This window comes from Megalops cyprinoides, chromosome 16 (genome assembly GCF_013368585.1).
Source record: "Megalops cyprinoides isolate fMegCyp1 chromosome 16, fMegCyp1.pri, whole genome shotgun sequence".
NCBI lineage: Eukaryota > Metazoa > Chordata > Actinopteri > Elopiformes > Megalopidae > Megalops > Megalops cyprinoides.
In genome coordinates this window covers 23,066,472-23,090,190 of record NC_050598.1, presented here as the reverse complement: position 1 = coordinate 23,090,190, position 23,719 = coordinate 23,066,472, and the positions used below count along the sequence as shown (strand labels likewise).

The following is a 23,719-nucleotide window of genomic DNA, read 5'->3' as shown; positions in this document are numbered from 1 at the left end:
TGGCATCTGGACAGGCCACCCCCAGCTAAGGGTGAAGACGGACTCTGATGGATACTACTTTTGCGGCCTGTGCTCCCAGGTGGCTTTGCTTAGCAAGGAAGGATGTGTGAAAATGGAGACGTGACTCACCCTTCTCAGAGCAATTTCCCAATTTCCACCACAAGCAAACAGGGGTATTAAAATTCTGTCCGGAACCAACATGCTTGAGTACATGTACAGGTATTACAGGATATCCCATCATCTGTTTGCCCGGTAGATACCCCTTGTCCAGGGAGAATGGCATAGCTCACCATTTATGCAACTTGACATGCAGCACAAAGTTCAGGTTAAGTAGCATTCTCCAGGGTGCCCTGCCTGCAGTTTGAACCTGCGACCCTGTCCAAGTCCATAACAACAGCATTTTAGCTTAGAATAACGTTTTACTTCGGCTTTCTTTTCTATATACTGGAAAAGAGGAAACTCAGAAGCATTAGCTAGGATCAGTTCTCTGACATGTATGGCTTGCACATTCTCATAGCTTATCTCACAGTGGGTCATCAGAATATCTGACGGGCCTTCCAGCAAATGGAACCTTTTCCACCTTAAAAATGCTGTTGTGTTGTCTTGTGTGCAGTGGAAAGGGGTAATCAGATGAGTTTATGCGTTTTAGGGAATGAGAAGTTACCAGCTGAATCTGGCTATGAGTGTGTGTGCGCACACGTCGGCGCAAGTCATGTCACTCGACTGGGCATAATGTTGGTGGCACACGCAGGCCTCAAGGACTGCGTCAGGCTGAGAGATGGTGAGACTCACACGGGCAGTGGAGGGGTGAGGACACCACGGGGGGGGGGGGGGGGGGGCTCTTGCCTGCCTGTCCAAGAGTTTCTCAGGACAAACGTGGCTAAAAAGTGCAGCCCAGCCAGCCAGCATCAAAACAGAAGGACCCCAGAGCCGCTCCGCTGTTGCAGTTGTAAGCAGTCTCCTCGGTGACAATTAATCAAGTCACATGCTTTGTTTTAGTGATCTAAAACATTTTTCTTCCCACCAGTCTTCAAACAGTATATAAAAGGTCCTCAAGTCTATTATACATAAGGTAAAGGGAAAAGAGCTGACAGTACTAGGTGCCATGGTTGCTATGTGAAATGCATTCACAATAACAAGCAATTAGGGGCTTGGTTCATGAACAAACATACATTTCCCAGAAGGCACTTCAGCCCCGCTCCGATCCCCTCTGCTGAGCTCAATGTTGACCATGAAAGGAGGTCATTTTACGCAACTGGATGGCTAAGCCATGAGTCACTCAAGCCTCAGCAAAACCTAAAAAAAAATTTTGGAAAAAATAAAAACACCAGAAGAAACAATGCTTATCAACGTGCTAAAACGACCACTAATCACCATCAGCAATTCTGATACCCTGGCAGGAACGTGATAATTGAGCGACAGAATTAGGAAGCCGAAATGTTCTCCCTTACTCTTAACTTTGAAGGACGGTAGGGCCAGGGCGGTTCTTTGTGATTCTTTCAATCTTCCTGTAAAAAGTGAGTGAGATCATGGCCTCAATTCTGTCAGCACTTTTCAGAGAAATGAGAACGCTCAGAATAGCTCTTGATCTAATGACCACATAAAGAGGGGGGACAGGGAGGCCTTTCCTGCTTGCCGAGGAAACAGACTGGCATTCCTGGTATCTCTGAGTACAGACATTTTCCCAAAGTGCGGCTGAACTGGGAGGGGTGCTCAAGGCTAAGTGCTTTCCAACGGTGGGGACATAAATCATAAACAGATCTTTCAAGTCCAAATGCCAGCAGCAGCTAGGAGTATGTCTCATCATTGTGAAAATCCAGTTTCAGAGGGATCTCATTTGGATTTTACAAGGTTAATTAAAACTGAGGATTGTTTAGTTTGGATGCATTCGACACAAGTCATATAACTATTAAAACTATAAAAAGCATATGTGCATTTTGGTATCAGATGTAATGGACACGTATTACTGCTGAGAGTATTTCTAAATACTGAATTGCAGACCCTATATTTCCCTAGAACCTCTCATATCCACCCTCTCTTTGCACCTGATCTCATTCAATTACCTTCCTTCAGTGTCAGCAGCAAACTCAATTGTCAGTCAAAAGAAAATGCTACTGAAGGCTAACAATACCACTTCTGGAAAGAATGTCACAACTTAACCACTGAAAAAAGCTCAGCGGTGGTCAAAATCATCAGCTTCCAGGAACTGCTAAGAGAACCATGGAACAGTAAGGTAAAAGTGCATTTACATGATTTGTACAAGCATGGCATCAGGGTACTTTCTAGATCAATTTTTCATAAGGAAGCCAAGGTACAGACAGTGGCTATAATATGGCTGATTTTAGGTAGTAGAAGAACCTGGATCCTTAACCACTGAACCGCACTGCTGCTCATGTATATAGTTTGTGTGTGTGGGGAAAACGGTAAGAAGTTAAAAAGAAAAACAGACACAAAATTACATTTATATGCAAGCTCAATTTGCTCCCTCAGAGAGAGAACATGACCTTCTGCCAATTTGCTAGCTAATTGTGAATTATACACTACGGAGAAGACCACAGGCTTAAAGAGAGTGGTGTTTGCTAATTCAACAGAGAGAGCAGCCAGCAATTAACCAATCACCTCAGTGCCAAGAAAGAGCCCAACATACCTTGTGCTCCTGCTGCCGGGCCCATTCTAAGCCCCATGGCAGTAATCTTCAGGCTTCCAGCTGCGTTCACTGTGCTACATACATTAATCTCATCTGAACAACCAGAGTAACAGGTAGACTACTGGCTGCAAGTCATGGTACACGTAAACTTTCACATGACTTTGTTGGGAAACAGAGAAGTGACTTTTTTTCAGCCAAGCCCAGCACATATATGGGAAGCAACTAAAAGCGTTTATGTGTGTGTGTGTGCGTGTGTGTGTGTGCGTGTTGGGGGGTGTCCTCCAATCACAGACAGCTGCCTAACAACAAAATGTTTAGTGCTCACATGGAAAAAAAGAAGGAAAACAGAAAGAAACAAACACACCGCGTCTCAGCTAACAGTGACGTCTGCCACGGTGTGCCCGGGGCTCGGCTGCCGTGCTGGAGACAAATAAAGACAAGAGAAAAACCTCACCTCCAGCAAAGGCTTTCAAGGGGCTGGATGGAATTTAATCTGATCTCTCGCGAGTCTCGGATTTTTCCACTCCGCCCCCGGGGCTCCCACAGAGAAGGCCTCAGAGCTGAGACGCGCAACGCCCACCTGAGACAGGGACTTACTATCAGGACCGGGCCCAGATTACCCAGAAGCACCCACACCCCGTGGCGTCGCTCCAGGCGGCTCAGGAGTGAGTCAGACAAAAGCGTAAGGATCTTAACAAAACGGCGGCTCTGTCCTCGGTGGGATTAGAACAAGAAACCGTTCGGTTTTAAGTCAGGACTAATGCCTACACGATACCTTCTGACTTTAAGACTAACTTGCCGGATGCGTCAAAGAACTCTCAAAAAAAAAAAAAAAAAAGCAGCGTGAGAAAAGATACACAGCAAGAGCTAAATTCATGAATGCGACATAATATTCAATACTCTGTGTCCAGCACAATTCCACTGCATTTGTGACATTTCAAAGAGCGCTAAATTGGGTAATGGATAAAGTATCATGCAGTTTAAATACAGCCTGCTCTTGATTTTCTCCTTTTTCGTCAGTCGGTATTTTTAATGCAGCCTCTCTTATCAACACACAGAAGACCCCTGTTGGTTGTGACTACAGGCAGCAGGAAGAGAAAGAGAGAAAACATACATGGAGATAGTAAAAAGACAGCCGCAAACTGACCTGTGAATCCAACACTCACAGGAAATGCATCACTGAGCCACGAGTTGCTGCTACTTCCTGACTGTTAGACCACAGTCAGCGAACACTTCTCTCTTTCAGCGCACAAGTGGAAATTTCTCTCTCTCTCTCCTTCTCCCTCCCCTCTCTTTTCATTCCTCACTCACTGTGGTCTCTCATGTCCACACTCATTTCGCTGCCTTAGAACTTTGCAGTGAAAACCTCTGAAAACGTTTTGTTGCTCGGTGAACACATTAGCCTAGCTAATGCAAAGCATAATATTGTTAGAATAAGCTATACCCATAGTATGGAAAGGTACAACTTCTCAATTTTTTATATCATTTCAACACGTTTAAACAGACCCACAAACACATCCCACAATGCACCCGACTTAGCATAACCGTATCACATACTTCTTGGCCAACTGACTACAGGATGCTGTGGCGAACTGGCTTTGACACACGGCACAGTTTTGGGTGGGAGGTCACTTCCAGCTGTTAGTGATGCAAACACCGTTTTACTTCAGCTAATCTAAAAGAAGGAACAGAGAAGAGAGGCCAACTGGAGAGTTCCTTTTGAACGAACAAAAGTGATATGAGGCGTTTGCCTCAATCCCCATCAGTTCCAGCTCAGCCTCCCATCATGCTCCGGAGAGAAAGTCTGTATCTGACCGTGGGTGAAAGCAGCACAGCAAAAGTTAAAATATAAGGTGCATGGAGGCATGGTCTTTTTTTTTTTTGCTGTCTTTGACAAATACTTGCCAGAACACCAGTTCCTGTGCACCCCTCCACACACACACATACACACGCAAGCGCATGCGGTAGCAAGCCCCCGGCCCCTCCCGGAGTCAATTCCTGTTTGAGAGATAGAAGTCCCCTCTCGTCGTCACCACAGACACCCCGCCCCCGCCCCCCAGCGGTTTTGCTGCACTTCTCAGAAGTACAAAACCAGTTCCGGCTGCATTTAACACATAGCTCTCACCAGCGTTATCACCGAAATCAATGTGGCTCGTCTCTGTGGATGCTAGGACCATCTGCTCATACTGATGCACGCATTAGAGCTCCCGAGACACCTGCTTGACGTCTGCTTGTTATCAGCAAGGCCCTCTTTAAAAAACGGGCACGAAACAATTCCACAAGCATGTTCAGTCATTTCAACATGATCTGCAAAACATCCTTCAGCTTGAACATTAGTGCTGGTCTTATAACATGAACCCATACATACAGGCCTCAATATACATTGACTCCTTACCAACTTCTGACCTCAGCAGAGCCCTGTCAAGAGAAATGTGTCATCTTCTCAGCGGTTAAACTGAAAAACACCAGAGCTACCCTCCCCAGTATTCCATTTGCACTATACAGCAGAAAGCCCCATACCCAAGATAGGAAACCCACTGAGGACAGGGCAGGAAATAGCAGAGAAATGCCTCAAACGAGAAACAGTTCTTCCTCATTTGTGACTGATGCAGACTGCACAAGGGAGGGAAAAAAAAAAAAAAAACTTCTCTCTCAACCCATTTTTGCAACCAGGCCACTACAAATGTGAATACACATTAATTTTTGTGAGATCAGAATGTTAAGGACCACTCTGGGAGTTTCTGAAACAGTATAAGCCTAAAAAAAATTATTCCCCCTAATTTCAAATTCATGCAGCAGATTCCCACAAGTGCATTTTTTCCAAGAAATCAGCCCCTTGTAGTTTTCTTTTTTAAAATACAATTGCATTGGCTCAATGGCAGTCTAAATAAATGCAAGACTAGCTGGCGATCTAAAAAAGAACAGTGTTTCTTTCAGTACTTAATCTTATGGTAGATCGCCCTTATCATTTTAAGCTGATAGTGTCAAGGCTTGAAACAGCAGTAAGCATGACACAAAACATTTCTAGCAACAAGCAGCCCCCAGAACATGGTGCAAGGGACCAATCAAGCAGTCCCATTTAGCTGACTGCAGTATATAGTCTGTTCTAAGCCTCCTCATGTTGCCATTTATGGGTCTCTGTTCGGTGGCCTGGCCACAAACATTTAAAATGTTGCTATGTCTTTAGTTTAGAGTATAACATCTCCACAAGGGAACACATGACTCTAACAGCAGGAAATGATGTGGGCAAAATGTTCATGGGACATCAAACAAACAGAAGGCCAACTTAATCTGCTCAGGTATCTTCGTGCTGAAAACCAAACTGGTCCTGCAGACAGCTTTTTGCAAAACAAAACAAAACAAAAAAAAACCCCTGTGAATATCCCCACTGTTATTTAAATGCTGGAGACGAGAGAATACAAGAGATATTAACAGGTTTCAGAAACGTGAGCCATATTTAGAAGGGAATTTGGCAAGGTGTATCACAGAACATCTCAGACAACAGGGCCAACATATAGGCAAAGAACTGAAGTCACACAGGATCAAAACAGAAACATGGTGCTGACTGGGACTTCAAGTTGTAAACAAAGTGGACTGCCTTTGGAATAAACAGGAGTGTTGGGTGTAAGCCAGAGCTGCTTTTTTGATACACCAAGAGTTCTGCAGCCATTGAAACAAAGGAAAAATGTGTCAGAATTGAAAATAGAAACATTTATATTTGTAGTTCAGGGTCCCAAAGCACAAACAGTTCCCCATGATCTCAGATGACTCTCAGCATGGGCAAAATATTCTCTTCCAGATATATCTGGGGTGCTTCAATTTGTCAACACTTTTGTTACTTTAACCGCTGCGTTCAGTATGCATTGACACAAGACCATACTGAATAAGCAAAACGCAGGTCTCATCCAGTTCGTTCCAGTCTCCACATCTTCATATCCCAAGTATCATCTTGGCACCGTCTCAAATGGCATGTGCAATGTCATTGGAACTAAACTGTCTGTGTGTTGTACCTCACTCTTTTCACGCAGTTCCATTCACCCATATTTCAGTGGGTCCAAGTCTGTCTAACTCTGGGCCAGAGTCAGCGGACAGCTATTCATCTCACTGAAAATCAAGGCTGCAGAGTTAGCCTGTTGTTTACAAAGCTCCGACCCTTGGGACAGCAGAACCCTGCAGCCAGGGCTTGTGTTACCAAAATGAGGAAGAATTCTAAGGTCTCTTCAAGTCGAAAGAAGAAGCACAACAGTGACAAACTTGTGGCCTTTACAGTTCATAAGAAGTGGAACAAAAATCCATTTTCATGTCCCATAAAGCACCACACCCCTTGTGCTGCTACAAGTTTTAGAATTGTAGGTTAGGTGGAATTTTCAAAGAATGGGTCACTTAAAATGTGATACTGGATGAATAAAAAGGAAAAACAAACCAGGTTGATATCAGAGTTGAGTCCAGCGTTACTGCCACACACTGAATGACCCAATCTCCCACTCGCAGCAGGGTGAGAGCCAGGGAGCCAGCAGCCAGGCACTAGCTATGACACGCAGTGGGATTGCAGAGGCGTTTCTGCGAAACGGCGGCGCCCACGCCGCCCTGGCCCAGCCAACCCAGGCACACATGCTTGTTTACTCATACCGCGGCCGACATGTCACGGCATGGGCCAGGCTGAGAGACTCGGGCCCCCAAACATACCTCCTGCATGCGTGCACACGTACGTGCACATGCACGCACACACCCTAGATTTAAAAAAAAAAAAAAAAAAAAACAGATCCCCCTAGAGCTTTATGGCCCTTGTGAAGCCCCTCTGCTGCTCAGACTCTGGGGCTGCATGCCGGGACTGTGGAGATGTCAGTTACTGTTGACAGGTCTGCGTTTCCCGTCACAGCTCCGCCACTCAACTCAACACTGATAGTGAGGAGATCACGTTAGGGTTCTGGCAGCAACGTGTTAAGCAGAAAAAGTATGCATTTTATGAAGGTACTGAGCAGATAGTTGTGTGTTAAGCATATACAGTATGTGTTTTACGAGAGGCTTCTCTGGTGGAAGCCTTTGTTGACAAGTCACAGATGGTACAATCCTCGGGTCTAGCAGGTTTTATCTATGTCGATGCAACATTTCTATATTTTTTGTAGATAAAAGAAGAGACCAAAATGCTGATCTGTCAATCACAACTTTAAACTATGGTTACAGAAGGGCCCTGCAGGTCAGTTCAGGCAACATTCCAAAGAGGTCTGGACACAAGCTTGTTTTGGATGGCCCTCCTGGAATGAGAGGCTGACTTAGCTCAAAATGTCCAAGCTTTATGTGGTTGCAAAGATCTACTACGGTTTGTGTCATCTTTCATTTCTGACTTATTACAGGGTCTTACATTTGATTTTCTAGTAAACGACTTGAAATTTATGTACACATTACAACCCAAATTTATTTCATGTTGATATGTTTTTATTTGTTCAAGAATTAAGACTTTTAATATTTCATAATTTTTAAGCAGCTGGTAACAATGAACTGAGACATTTTAGACATACCATACTAAAACATAAAGGTGTAGCCCGGCCCAATGTGCAATTAGGACATTGAAAAAATATCACTATAGTTCTTTGTTACAAATTAACTATATTTCAGTGACTCTGTCACTCTTTTGCAAAAAAAGGCATGCACAAACACTGATCTTTATATGTCATTACACCTAAGTAAATGCTACTTTCCAGTCTCTAATAAAAGAACAGAGTGCAATGCTAACTACAGAAGAAACTTTACACTGAAGCAATGGAAACTTCACAAGTTTGTCCATACACTCATTTTTGCACAATGAACTGATTCATTGTATTGTAAGTACTGCATTTAACCAGCTTTTGTAACATGATCCTTATCATAGTATTCATATCATGCTCATATGACACCACAACATATTCTCTGTATGACGTTCATATTGACAACACTGATATGACATTTGATCTGAACAGCTGCAAAGCAGAAAGCTTTTCTGATGCACACATGACAGAATGAAGTGTTTCCTCGGTAAATATCAAATACCATGACATATAAAACAAAACAAAACAAAAAAAACCATACAAGGATACACAGCCCCCATACACGGTTGGTGTGGTGTACGGAACTTTTGAATTAGCAAGAACAAAAACTCAATTGTTTAATCACTCAAGGGACAAAAATTTGCTCTCTGCTCATGGTTGGATTGCTTAACCTGTCCTTACCCTCTCCTTCCAAAGCCACGTTTGGATGGCTTATCCCCTACTTTGAAAGCCATGAACGGACTGTTTTGCAAGACACTGATGTCATCCTCTCCCATATTCCACTACGCCCACTCTCATTACAGAGGATCACGGTTAACTAACAGCCCAGCATGCAGCGTTTCAGCCATGCAATACTGTCTCCTGACGAAGAGGTAACGGTATTCTGATCACATATTTTTCCTTTACTAGCATTTGCCAAAAGTGTGTGCCCTCTCGCTGTTAGGGTGTACAATCAAAGTCACTGCGCGCAACGACATCTGACATTCCGTTAAAGTCGCCCTGACAAAACTACCGTATTATGTCAAATGTAATATCTAAAAATGTCAAACTGAAGTTTGGGTTTATACGGCTCATGGATTCCACTTTCCAGCTTACGTTCTTGGCCTTGCCGTCACCTGTCACATGATGCCGCTGCTGGTAGTTTTCTATTCAGCCTGCTGGGAGTGGCTCTGAGAACAGCACCAGGGCCAATGAGGTCGTTGATAAAACCACACCCCTACTACAATTACAAACATGATCCTGGGTGACTCAGCTGGGCTGAGCTATGATTATTCCAGGTCTCTTGCACAAACATCTTGTGTCTGGGAGACTCACGTGTGCATTACAGCCTTATTTTAGGACCAAGGCACATGCTGCCTATAGAGAAACACACCTGCATCTCCTCAGCCACAACTCTGCGCTTCACCGACAGCTTTTAGCTTGGACAAAACTTAAAATATTCTGAATCACATGACTCAACGTGTGACCAAAAAGATGTTTTTCAGTCATTGTAAGCTGGTGCTGGATATTCCCTGTGAGTTTTTGGCATGGATGTCAAGGCAATTCTTTGCTTTTGAGACAGTCAAAGAAAACAGTAAAATGTCCGACAATCTCTTCCCTACCATAAAACTCCCCTTCATCCCATGATAAGCACCAGCACATGTATTAAAACAACAGAAGAGTCAGCTATGACCAGGAGACATCCATAATGTCTGAAAGCCAGCTGATCTGGAATCCGGGTTGTGGTAACTCAGTTCTGGAACAATCTCCTCCATGCAACGGTCACTTTTTACTGAGAGATGTAAGTGCAGGGGACAGCACTGGTGTACTATGCCAGTTCAGGTGGCTTTGTGAAGACAAGGCCATGCAGGGACTCTCTTGCAGAGCGGAACACAAGCAGTACGAACACATCTCTGCATGCATTCCTGGGCTTTACAAAAGCACAGGAAAATCTACATCCGTAGTCATAAATATTCAAAGATTTTCAAATGAACATCTTCAAATTATTAATTTTAGAGGATGTGATATGACAGGTGTGAGCTACAATACCATCCGGGGTGGTGCCTGTTGACTGAGAATGATTTCACTCAATGTCGTCATACCGTTCGTTACAATTTCAAAAAAGGACATTAAGCACAAAAATGTTAACAGTGAGCAAAACCAGTCCTAAATTACATTGAAAAAAATCCAAACGAGCAACATTTTCATCTGTTCTCTACCTATTTGAAACGACGCAAAATGAATGAAAAACTTTCCTTGAGTTAAAATACAAAACTAGTTTGTTGCCTATCATCGTTTCTTTTTAGTACTAGCGCTAGGACACTGAGGTGTGTTATAAACATTAGAATCGATTAATTGATCGCACCCCAAAAGTGGGACCCTGCCTGACCCCAATGAGATGAGCCTGTCTGCGGACACTGTAGCACATGTTCCGTAGGCGCTCTCACAAACGGGCAGGCTGTAGCTACTCCAAACATATAACCTACAGAGACACTCCTATTGGGAATATGCACGGTGAACCAATCCGCTTCAACTCATCCGCCCCCCTGTGCATTTATGCCACAGCTCAGGAGGGTGGGATGCCAGGAAAGGATGGAGCCTCATATGGATTGGTTCTTGCATCTTAGTCACACAAACACTGCCCAGTTCAGCTCATTTCATTCCTACATTTCAAGCCCATGGCTAGATTTCCAGTCCTGGAGGCCATGGCGCACAAATTGGCTAAACCTGATTGTTTTAGTTTTCTTAGCCTGTTCCAAAATTTCTGTAGGTAGTAGAATACATTTGAAGAAAACACAAAAAACTCCAGGTTACAAAAACTACAACATAGACAAAATCTTATCACCTCACCCACTGCCTTTTGAAGCTGGCAGTGCAGGAGAACAAATAACATCTGCTCCCAGCTTTTAGTGGAGGAGAAGCTGATCTAATATCTTAAGAAAGTGGCAAACACACACACAGCCTTAAATCTGACTGGCACACAGCGTGTCCAGAGTGTTGCCAGGCCCCGAGTGGGCGGTGGTCCTCTGTGTCCTGTTAGCTGGTGATCCAGTGACGTTCCATGGCCAGGTCCTGTCCTGCTGCTGTTCCGCTTCAGGCCTGGGAAATTCCCTCCCCCTAAAGTGAGACTGTGACCTGCACCACCACCCCCAGCGTCAGCGCATCCAGGATGTTAGAACACTTTGCTATGTCATCCTTACCACAGCACCTCTGTCCTCATCCTCACAGAGATGTATGAAGGAGTGCATCGGTGCGTTTTAGGGAGACGCCGGACAATGTGAGTCGTTGTTTGAGGCAGCCACGAGAGGCAGGGCAGTGCTGGGGCGTGCTATCTTTCTGCGTGATGCAGTCTGGTAGGAGATTGGGGGGGGGCTGGCGTCCCTGAGGCGGGGGTGGCGGACAGGTACGGCAGGACTCGGGTCAATATTTGAGGAGCGGAGCAGCGAGTCGTTCAGCCCATATCATTTGTTTATGATAGGGAGCCGAGGGAAGGCACACACAGGTGCGCGAGATGGGGACAATAAACGGCAGACCCACAGGAACCGCGCTGGCCTCACCACAAAGGCAGCATGCAATGACTCCCGCCATCTGTGAAAGGAGTGCTCAAAGGTCCTCTCTGGTGGCGAAGTAACTGTCTCCGTGAGACACTTCCAGGAATACATGCTGTCTTTGTAAATCCTTGCACAGTTTAGGCTTCAGACCTAACAGTATTTAATGGCTGCTGTATAACCTGGCTTTCCAATCCATGTGAGGAGCACATATTTGTGGACAGACATTCGCAAGTAATATCACGATGACTTTATCACACAATACTGGAATTACCAGTATGACCACAACAGGTGAGATGTACAATGCATACAATGCAGTGCAGGTGAAAAAGTGCTTTGTCATGTCATGTGGAGATCACGAGCCTTAACTACATAGTCAAAAGGAATGGTAGCCCTGAGTCATCTAATGTGAAAAAAATGTATCGTTCGGCTTTCCATTTCATCAGAGAGGGATGAGACCCAACATTCAAATATCCAATTATACTATCCTGAGATCACAATTTGGTTACTGGGAACAATAAATGAGAGTTAATTACCAAAAAGTGTACACATTTTCCCGTCTGGAAGTGCGACTGAAGGCAGATCTTTTTCGCAGTGAGTCATTATTTCCGCACGACTGGAGTTTCAACAGAAGATTCACACAGTGCTTGGGGGGGAAAAAAGTGGAGTTCAATTATTCAAATCTTGGGAAGGAGAGAATATTTGAATAGAAATGAATGGAAACACACATCTCTGGGTGAAATGAGATCTGATCAAAACAGGGCTTTGTTTAGAGGGTGGGACCACTGCTGAGAAAGCAATGGGCCAATGCAAACAGGGTGTCGGGAGTCAAACCCCCCCCCCCTTTAAACGCATAATAATGCCCCTACCTTACAGGCCAAACAATAGATGAACAAGCAGGGGCAGATTCTGAGGAATTCTCATAAGGGACATTCACATATGACAAACACAAAGCAGGGAGGCTCCATTGAAACCCTCTCGCCGAAGGGGAGGTTTGTTTTTGAGAAGGCACAGGTCGGACAACAAGCCTGGCAAAACTGACCGAGCAGCTCACCTCCACTCCAAACTGCGCGCTCAGAGCAACGTGTGAATACAGGAACAGCCAAATGCTGTGAAATGTGAATAACCGGTAAGAGCAGGCTGCCCACATATCAAAGTCAAGTCAAAGTTTTTTATTTGTCACATGCCAAGGTACAATGTACAGTGCAGTGAAATGATGGTCGGCAGCAGGGCAGACTGTTCAAAACGCACTATAAAAAGAAATTACTTAAGGAAGATATAAAACACAATAGAAAAATGTGCAAAACTAAGTTAGACTCCAGTATGAGCTGCATTTAGCGTTCTGAAGGCTTGGGGAAAGCAGCTCCTACGGAGTCTCCTACGGACATATTCACAACACTCACTGTTGAAAGGATGAGCATAATTACCTAAACGTTGCTCTTACTCACAGTATAGCTCTTGCCTCAAGTAGCAACAATTTACTGAAGATAGCATAAATTTAAGTTTAGATGTCTTTTGGTCAACAGACGAATGACAACCAATTAAACAGGTGAGCAATAATAAATATAGTACTACAGGAGAGGAAAGTAAGCAGAAGGTCATATAAACAGTTTTCCAAATCATGAGTACTAAAGCAGTTATGCTTTCTCCAATTTATATGCCCAGTCAAATTTATATGCCTTCCAATATTACATGCCACTAATAGTACAATTACATTACATTAAAGCCTGTCATGTCTTCCACATTTCTCACACTGTTGACGGTTTCCCTTCTATGTGATTACTGCTATGTAACTTAAAGATTTTTAAACATATCACGGTAGGAACACATCAGTAGCCTGGCACACCAACCTGCGGAGCCATCCCAATATGTGTCAGTTATGGAATTCTTGAACGAGTCTATGATAACTAATATCTAAAGCTAGCAATAACAAATTGCAGCTTCTTCTTTCTTATACATCAATATGAGCTTCTGCAGGTACCTTGTGAATAAAAAAGTGAATAAAAATGAAATAGGAAACCATATCACATGCATAAATTCAACGTTAAGGACACAGTGACACGTTAAATAGCATGATGCCTTGGCCACGAACTATAAAGACTGTGTCATTCAGAGAACAGAGGCCAATGTGACAGCCATCCACAACAAAGGATACAATGTTCTCATATGACTGGTCCTAGCTGCCCAACATCAGTCCACACAGCAGGTTTCACCAATGCACCCATGTAACAATCAACCTACCTACCGCGACAGACAATGATTTTAAGACAGCAAGACTGCAGCCATGTTGTAATGTTTTGTTGTCTGTGAACCCACTACACTGCACTGCACTAAACAGTGGACCAGCACCTCAGTACCCAGGCTTCTCCTTCCACCTTCATGAGTGATCAACACTCACACTGTTATCTCAGTGCCGCAAGAGACAAGATAATAAATGGCTGAACATCTGGCATTAGGACGGTGGATGTCCACCGCAAGCAAGTGTACGGTAATCCTCACTTTAATCAAAAAAAGGGTGCGTTCCAACTAGCAAGTGAGTTCACATGCAATGACCCCGATACGTGAAGATTGCTGGTTTTGCTTACAGTTCCACAAATCATAATGTGACAGTCGCACCTCTGAAGGGAGCCGTTAAATATTATAGGCCCCGATTGATGTTATTTAAAATGCCTGCGGTTCTGCACATCCTCGCCATACTTTAACGCACAAACTGACTGTACTCAGCATAGAAACGCAGCAGTGACATACTGTCTAGCAGTCAGTATTGGATCGAGTTTGTCCAAGCTGTATTTTTTCAATTAAATGTTCTACACGATAAATCATGACGAGCCGCTATAATTCAGTGCATCGCATCAAATTGGCCTTAAAATGAAGGGAAAAAAAACTTGTTCTGGGAAACCATAAATCTAAACATGTACACAAATTATCATGGCCACATATGGCACTGATTACCCACTAGTACACAAGGCTGATGTTTCTAAATCTCCCCAAATGCATTTTAGCTTTATGAGATATATTTTAACGGTATTTGTTCATTTTCAATTTACCCACAGTCTTTTTGAAGGACATACAGGAGTTTAGTACAAGGCCATGTTTGTTGAGAAACACAAAGAGTGACTTCTGTCATAAACGAAAACTGAAAAACAAAAGATCCTGCTACACACAAGGCAGATCGAGAAAGTTTCCGAACAGTCTGTCGGCAGCAACAAGAAACTTTCACTGTTTTTCGTCCTCTGTCTTGCCTACAGTTCAACCCCATCACCCTCTTGTTCACAGGCTGCACACTTTCACCTGAGCTTTGACCCTGGAAAATCTCTGCAGAGAAGAGTCTGTCAGGCACAAAGAGCCAACTCCCATGAGTGCTAAAAGAGCGGGGAAAGGGTGTGATGCTCAGTGTAGAGGTTCTCCATGGCTAGCTCCACAGAAACCAGTGCAGTGGTGGTCCTGGAAGGGAAGCCATCAGTGAGCTGCAGCAAAATTAGCTTAGCCCCTGCTGTGTGTCGGGATCCCACTGCACAGAAGGCCGTAAAACCATGGCTTCCACTACAGTCATGTCTAGACAGTGACTTGAGAAACACGTCCATCAAGAGCTCACTGCCTGGCCAGCACAGTGCCTCTTTCATCACAGGGCTTTGAGGGTGCTGCAGGTTCACCACACAGCATTACATACACATGAATGCACACGCGCACGCACACGCGCACGCGCGCACACACACACACACACACACCACACATCACACAAATGCACTCACATAACACTCTAACACACACACAAATGCACACTGATCCTAACTGCCTGCATCTCTGAGGCTGGCATCCAGATGGAATTTCCTCTGCCAGTGATAAGGAGAGTTGAGGGACGAGGGGGTGTTTCCACTGCAACAGGAAACACGAACACGGCACCATGCCCGCAAAGGCCACCTGGCACCCCCCACCCACTGCTGTCTGCATTGTGAGGGGCTCGGTTTTGAGTGCCGCGCGCACACACACGGTGGACGAGGCGTGAGACTGAAGAACAGCTCCGCTTCTTCTGTGACCCACGATAAAATAACGTGCACCACCCTAGTCTGCCCGGCTCACCCACAACGTCTGGTTCCAACACACAAGGGCCACCTCATATTTTCCTCTGCTGACAGAAGACAAAGAGCTAAGCTAACCGAGCCTCCAGCGCGAAACCTAAAAGCGCTGAGTTATTTCTGAAGCGCTCTAGAGTGTCTACATGCGCGTTAACTGCAACTGAACCACTGTGGTCTCATAGGTCAGCGTGCGGGGGCTCATTTTAGACCCAGCCACACACAGATCGCTTATCAGCAGCAGCATGCAAAAGCAACAGGATGCTGCCTTTGATAACACAATCGGCCTTTCAGCCCCTGATAATGACAGCCATTTGATGCAGCTCGAAGGATGAAAAACATATCCCTTTAGAGAGCATGCAAGCATATTCTTTTTGTCAGGATCACACAAAATAACATGCCTTGGAACTCTGATCTTGACAAAGAGTACTTTTAAATGATTCATGAATTCAGGTACTGATCCTGCTTGAGAGAAACAAAGGTTGAAACATGTTGTGCACACCTGAGTTCAGGCACAAGCCTAGCTGCCGTGCTTGGTAGGTTTTGACTTTCTGAGAGATACATAGGTATTCCTCACTACTGCAACTGTTAAAGCAACAGATGTTCGATCTTTGCTGTTCGCAGGTCACTCCTTTTCTCTGTTTGATACTTTGCCTTCTGTGCACATTCCTACCCAGTGTTTCTCTGACTCATCAGCACACATGAGGAATTCCATTGGGAGTGGCTTTTTTTCCCCTCCGTCTGAAGGTCCATCTTTCCATGATAATATTACTGACCCACTTCCCCAGGCCAGGGCCAGATCTGCTCCGACTACGTGGTCGCGGGCAGCTGTAAGCTGAAACTCCTCGTCGACACCCCCTTTCCAGAAACACGGCTCTTTTACTACCAGCCTGTTAGGAGGTAAATAAAAGGCCGGCCGGCTGTCCGCCCGCCCCTCTGGGCTTGAGTGAGAGGTGGCGCCTGGGCCAGATTCCTGCTCTGATCAGCAGCTGGAGGTGAAGGGGTGGAGAGCACGTGGCCCACAGGGTGCAGGACAATGGGGGCCTGATGTCGCCCTGCAGCTCCTCACAACAAAGGAGGTCCCAGCCCTGTGGCCATGTGCTGCCCCTCTCTGATGTTGCAAAGGGGACAGAGGTGCTCTCCATTCCCAGGAATCTAAAAAGGCTGTTCCGCCCGCTTCATCATACCCGGCTTTTCTGCAGATTAAACTGCATGGACATGATGATAAATGGTCCAGTCAAATCCTGGGCACGTGGATTAAGTCTAATCATTTAGCACAACACGGGAGCCATGTCTCTCCTCGATTCATCTGTTCAGTCCCAGCAGCCTTCTGGTCATACACGGTCTCCTCCTCCAAGGTAATGCTGCTCTACATTATATTTTCACCACCGCATTGAGCCGAGTTTCAGTGTCACGTCACTGAATCCTGAACACCGGGACTTGAAGCTGTTAATCACCGGGGAGGACATGCAGTCTCCAGTGTTCCATTGTTGCGAGTCCCCCTTGCTATTTAAACCGTACGTTCCCAGTTTCAGGGATGGAATTTTCAGCGCAACAACGCAGAGCCCAAACCTCCAGTGCAGAACACTTAAGAGCCCTTCTTGTTTCTAAGTACTTATGCAGCATGTCTGCTGCGAGCCAACGGGCACCAGCTCTGCTATAAATCATATCAGAGTCATCGCTCCCCATCTGAAGCCCACATCCCTCTGACTCCTCGTTACGCAACGCATTATTTTATCCCCAAGTTAAGAGACCAAACCACATTTGGAGAACCTGTCTGTGGGGCTCCTGGTCTCTTTGTGTGGCTCAACAATGGCGCGCCAGTCTGAGCTTGTTTACAGAGGCAGATAATTGCAACAGCGGGAAAGTGTGCTCGGTGGAAAAGGAGAGCAGCGGGGAAATGTGATGCAAATGGCGCTGACGCAGGGCAGCAGGCACACAAAGACCTGCCAGCACAGCCTCAGGAGCCGACGACAGGCTGCCGCGACTCTCAATACACAGCCTTCCCTGGCAGAATCAATCAGCATCTCTGCAGGCAAATGACCTGCATGTAGACAAACACAAACACACACACACGCACGCACACAAATACTAAGAAGAACATACAAACGATAATATTTGGACGTGTGCGTCATGTACCTGTGCATCAATCTGAAGCACACTGTAAATGTTGCAAACAAGTCAGAGTTCAGCTTGACGTTACTATTGCCTGGGGAGGATGGGACTCCCGGACACCACTGTTTGGCTCACTCTGCCAGCCTCAGTGCAGAGGGAGGGACACACCGGGGACCTTGTGCTGGAGAGACGGACACATGAGGCTGACCATCGCTTTCAGGATCAGCCCCCGCACAGGCTCATGCTTAACTGGAGTGACCGGTTTCATCAGCCTGGCCTGGCACAGGGGGAGAGGGAGAGGGACTGTGATGGCAGGGGTCCTGGAGGGAAGGGGTCACAACCAGCCAAACCTCCAGGACAAGCTGCACAGGCACAGGGGGATAGTCTATAACCAATGAAGGCTCAGCCGGTATGACTGCAGGCTCCCTGTGACCCCCTAAAGCCACGCTGTCTGCACGAAAGGATGCATCCTGCAAAGCACCATTACACAGCATCCATGCTTGGACGTGGCCAGTCCTCACAACACATGGAAGCTTAGCACGCCTGCTTCCTCACATGGCTCCTGAGTGGCTGTGGGCCCTGCTTTGTTATCACAACAACATTCAGGCCAAGTCAATTCACAGCAATATGGGCAGGTCATGACAAAACCTGGGGGCTGAATGTGCATTCATCCTAAAAGGCAAATTTTAGCTGATAGACTGCTGCCCAGGTTAGCTAAATTCAATAAATCTGATTTCCGAAAAAGGAAACTACATTAGGGCCCTCGTGACGCACACATACTAGAGCGCCCTTATGAGCACACACATACATCTACACACCATTCGCTGGAAGCCATTCACAGATAGATACAGGAAACGCTCATCCATCACTTAAATATATAACAATGAGACTGAGGGGTACACAGCTCTCACATCTCAGTAGTCCAAGGAGAGTTTTACATCTCTTTAATGAACTGGAGGAAAAAAAAAATAATAATTTCAACCTTTGATGAACAGGCAACAGAGCTGTCAAAAAAAAATCCCAACCATCCAAAACCCCCTATTGGTGGTTCGCCAGTCTGTGTCAGCCCGGGAATCCAAACCGCAATGGAGAGAAAAAAAAAAACAGAAACAATGATACCAGCCCAGCCCTCTACTGTTTCACACGCAGTCATGCCAAGGCAGTACTGATTAAACCCTCCCCCTCCCCCGCTGTAAGACCTAATGATCTAATTACAGGCACTAGCCTGTAGACAGTCAGTACCTGACACGCCTGCCTGGCTCCCCTTGTCTGTGTGAGAAAGCCCGCCCCGCGAAAACTCCTCGCTCTCACGTCTGTCTCCCCTCTCTTACGTCAGTCCAAACCTCGGGTACTGTACCTCATTTACAATTCAAATTGCACAAGGGGCATGATTAGAAAATTATGTCACTGCGAATCATACTTTGCTGGGCGTAATTCCCCCCCCCCCCCCACAATAATTATGATTAGCCTTCCTGACCTTGTGACTTTTGAACCAATGAGAGATGAGCGAATGGTATGCTTGTGGAATCGCACACCGCCCGGTTTCCCGGCTTTCAGGGCCGTTCATCTCAGTGACCTGCAGTGAACGTGAGCCGTGACCCGGGTTTCACGAAAACGAGGGCGGAGACAGAGCTCTGTGTTCTTCCCCACTCCCTCCCCCCCCATCGTCCTACCCTCCTTGCCTTTGTTTGTGAACTCCTGGAAGCGTCCCCAGCCTGGTCCTGCCCGCATCTGCGCGTGTCTTGTTATGCTCATCAAGACACCGCGGTATGAGGGGCATGCCGTTCTCCAATGACGGCGGGAACTGCCACCGATTGGTCAGCTGGCCTCACAATCACCCCACCCAAGTGGATAAAAGTTATCATGATGTTACAGAGGTGTACTGAAATGTTAAAAGCACCTTGATGCCTACAGCAAATCTGCCACTCAGAATCAACATACTTCACCAAACTTGAGTGGGCACTGTCTAAACTGGCGGCAGACACATATTTCGGAAGTCTGCATTGGTTCTGATATTTTACATGGAGGTTGGCTAGTTTTTGCATGCATCGTGTACTGCTGTGTTTTCCCGTGATGGGAAATACAGTGCAGGATGCTTACAGAAGGTGCAGACAGCCTTGGTCCCGTAGCACCAGGGGTCTTTTTGCTTACTGCTCCATCCCCTGGCTGGAGGGATGGCTTAGGGGAGGTAGCTGCCTCCATGTTTCTTTCACTTAAGAGATTTAAATGTGAAAGAGATGTAGCTTCTGGGTGGGCCTGTGGTAACGACGCCCTAATTTGACACTTGCTACATTGTGGGGGTTGCTGCCAGAGAGAACGCAAGCAAGGCAAGTTTTGTGTAACAGGAAGTGTGTTTTAGCACCACTATTTGGATTGAGAATAATAACAGTAACAATAAGTTATTTAACCTGACCAATGTTAAACACAAGGGATTACACAATACTAATCATTTGCAAAAAAAAGAGAAAAGAAAAAAAAACAGATAAGGTGACAAATAAGACAAAATGTGTAACACCACTAAAGTTGAACGGGGGGGGGGAAGCAATACCTGTTGATCAGTCGACTTTCATCTGAATGGAAATATGTCGACCCCAAAACAACAGGATGAGCAGCATTCACTCCTGGCTCCAGTGAACTGATGAGGTCCTGATAAGCAGGCATTAAATTAAACAAGCCTTCAACACACTGGCCCTGGACGAAGATTATCTTTATACAATATGACAAGATAGCTGGCACTGCCCTTTAAAAAGGCAATCAAGGAGTCAAGGAGTTATATTTTAGTTCTTGCCATGAACTAAGACAGAGAGCAAAGCAGAGGGTGCTGGAAAGCATTGCTGAGGTCACAAAAAGTTACGTCGTTATGCTTTGGTGCCATTTTTCTTCTCTGCCTTTTCTGGCTTTGAGCCAGCTCCTATTACAACTGACACTGAATCCATGCTTTCCACGTGTGTTTTATTAGTACTGAGGAAAAGGTTTCACAGTTTACCTGCCAGCATAGCTGAACTGTACATTCGGAAGCTTTGTGAAAGCTAATTACCAGTAACTTCACACCATGAGATACTCAAAACCATATAGGCTTGGCCAGTGGGCTTGCGAAACTAGGATCCCTGCCTTGCTCCAACAGCCCTTATAAGGCAATGCGCCATAAAAAACAAGAGTACGCCTACACAAAATGCATACATCCCAACCGATGCAATATTTCAATGTTAAATTCAGATTTTTACTGTGGATTCTCCCCAATTCACACTTCTAAGGTCTAAACGTGGCTGGTAAAATTCTCTTAAGGAAAAAATAATGATCAAATCTAAGAAAATAAAACTACCGTAACTTGAATATTGACCACTGCCCAAATGAAACTGCTGCTTGACCTAAAGCATTTGATTTGACCTCTCATGCTCGAAAAGGTATAGAGGACATCCACTAAGCAGAATAGTTTGAAACCATAAACACAAGGTCCAGAAGCAGTCATTTTCCTTCAACCAGTTGCATAGTAAAGCTCAATTACAATTCAATAAATGAATAATATTTGTTAAAGCTACCAATACTTACAAAAAGCTAATACAAGGAGTGCCATCCAATCCTCTGTTTCCAGCATTTGACCAAATGACTCAAATTAAACTGTGACGTTTAGATTACTAACCTTAGAGAAACCGCATTCGTGTCAGGTCCATATCAACAGCAGAAGGAAAAAAAGTGCAGAACCCGACTTCAAACACCCCCACCGAAGAAAAAGGAACCCCACAAAACTATGGGAGACAGCAACGTCAGGTGAAAATAATCCTTGGGTGTGTCGGTGGAAAGTGGGACGGCATATTCCAAGGGTGGAAGCCTGAATCTGACCTCTCCCTCTTTCTGTGGTGTCAGATGTAACAAAAATGAGAAGAAAAAAAATGGGAGGCAATGGCTGCTGGTGGAAATTAACAAAAAGGAGAAATGCGGTGAAGCAACTTGTTCTCTTGCCTTGAGCTGGAGAACAGACAGCCACAGGAGGCCAAAGGGAGCAGAACTCCAGCATCTGGCCAATCAGAGGGCCGGGGTGGGCTCAAGATGCAAATACGTTCAGGTGAGAGCAGACTGCAATAGAGATTGGTTGGCAGCAGTGTTGGGGGAGGGGAGAAAATGACAAAGCAACCAGCAGGCAACACCTGGATTGAGTAATAAGTAAAACAGCAGGTTTTGTGCCAAAGAGAAACAACAGAGATGTGTTATAAATTCATGGCGCTCTGACTGACACATACTCACTCTGAAGAAAGTGGATTTCAACTGCTCAATTGGGAAAAGACTCCTTGTAACATAAAACAATGGAAACATCAAGCATATTCATACATGCTGTGCCACTGAAGCTTTAGTCATCAGAAAGCACATCAGAGTTTCCCAGATCTCTCATTCAACAGTTAACCAACTCAGCTTTCATACTTTCTGGTTGAGATCAACATCAAAACAAACAGACTGAACAAAAAGGCCGACATCAATTGTTCTGAAAATAAAATCCAGGGGAACCTCCCTTTAGGCAACAGAAGCCCCAGTAAAAAGGTTTTTATAGCTGACTTTAGCAAGAGATGAGCGACAGCAAGGTCTGCAAATGCTAATAGCATGCACACAGTACACCTGCAAAGGACCTATATCAGTGTACCTGTGACCTTTAGGAGCTCTGGCTATAATCCCACCTACCTGATTCCACAGGGATTCAATGGTCTCCCCCACCCTCTCCAGACCTCTCCTTATGCAAGCACAACAGGCACTCTAACAGCCTACTGTGACTCTCAACCACGTTTCACATATGTTATAATTTATGTACAAGCAGGGGGCAACAAGCACACATATAACCCAAGAATGCGAAGAGGTATGCAGTAGAGGGATCACCGTTTCTGGCAGCGGATGTCCTCCCCGTTAGGTTCCTGTGTTTATCTGCTGATGCAGCCACCTGCCCTCCCAGCAGGGGAAGGCCACGTTACTCATTAATGTCAGTCTAACTCCGCTGCGGTTCCCCCCTTGTCCTCTCCTTTGTACGCGCAGCCACCAAAGCGAGGGCCGGGGGATGTTTAGAGAGCTCACACTCAACAAGCAACTTTATCTGAAACGATCCAGCTGACAAACAGGAAACCGTAGTCTGTGGTGGAGCCCTGCGTTTATACCAGGGGAAGGGAGGCGGAGGCGTGTTTGTCTGAGCGGGGGCTGTGAGATAGAGAATGCCGGCCTGGCGCTCTTAGGTAGCTGGGATGTCAGAAAACAGCCGAGAACAATGTGCCTGGTTGCCCTGTTCTATCAAGTACCCCAGCCAAGGTCAGATCCTTTCACTCAGAGCTGGCCTTTACCATATAACAAAGCAGACGAAAACAGCAGACTCCATGAGCAATGAAAAAGCAAGCACCTGCCGTTTGTCACCGGTACCGGATTTGCTGCAGCGATCACCCAGAGCAGCCCTATTGCTGCCATTTTAGCCTTCCTTCTAACCAATCAAGTAAGGGGGGTGGGTTTGAGAACAGAAGCATCATGTGTACTTCTTTCAACAGCAAGGTGTTCAAAGCTGCCCTTGATCCCACTTGAGCTGCAGTGATGACAGAAGGTGACCATAAGGTATAAGAACGGAGAACAGAAAGATTCACACACCCACACACTCAGATTCTTAGATGTACAGAGCAATGACATAGTGGACCCATTCATTATTCTCCTATGAATACAGTGAAAGAACAGCTGTTCTTTCCACACTTCCACACTTTATTTACTGATAAGATGGCCAGGGCTGATGCTATACTGAGTAACAGAAAAAAATCAATCACATGACATTTAATACTGGTGTTCTGAATATCATTGTTGTTATGTTTTATCTGT

The 23,719-nt window shown here is 45.5% G+C and overlaps 1 protein-coding gene across 5 annotated transcripts in view; it reads right to left on the bottom strand.

Annotated features, from left to right (window-relative positions):
- Positions 1–23,719, bottom strand: part of elf1 (E74-like ETS transcription factor 1) — a 47,660-nt gene that overhangs the window by 15,039 nt on the left and 8,902 nt on the right. Inside the window, exon 1 of one of the 5 annotated variants that reach the window (XM_036548200.1) lies at positions 22,751–22,876. The exons of 1 other annotated variant lie outside the window; for it this stretch is intronic. The gene's annotated coding sequence lies outside the window, so the exon portion shown is untranslated. Of the gene's footprint in view, positions 1–2,647; positions 2,732–3,794; positions 3,859–21,527; positions 21,852–22,750; positions 22,877–23,719 lie in introns of those variants that run through there. 3 more of the 5 variants (XM_036548196.1, XM_036548199.1, XM_036548198.1) reach the window with 3 other exon arrangements.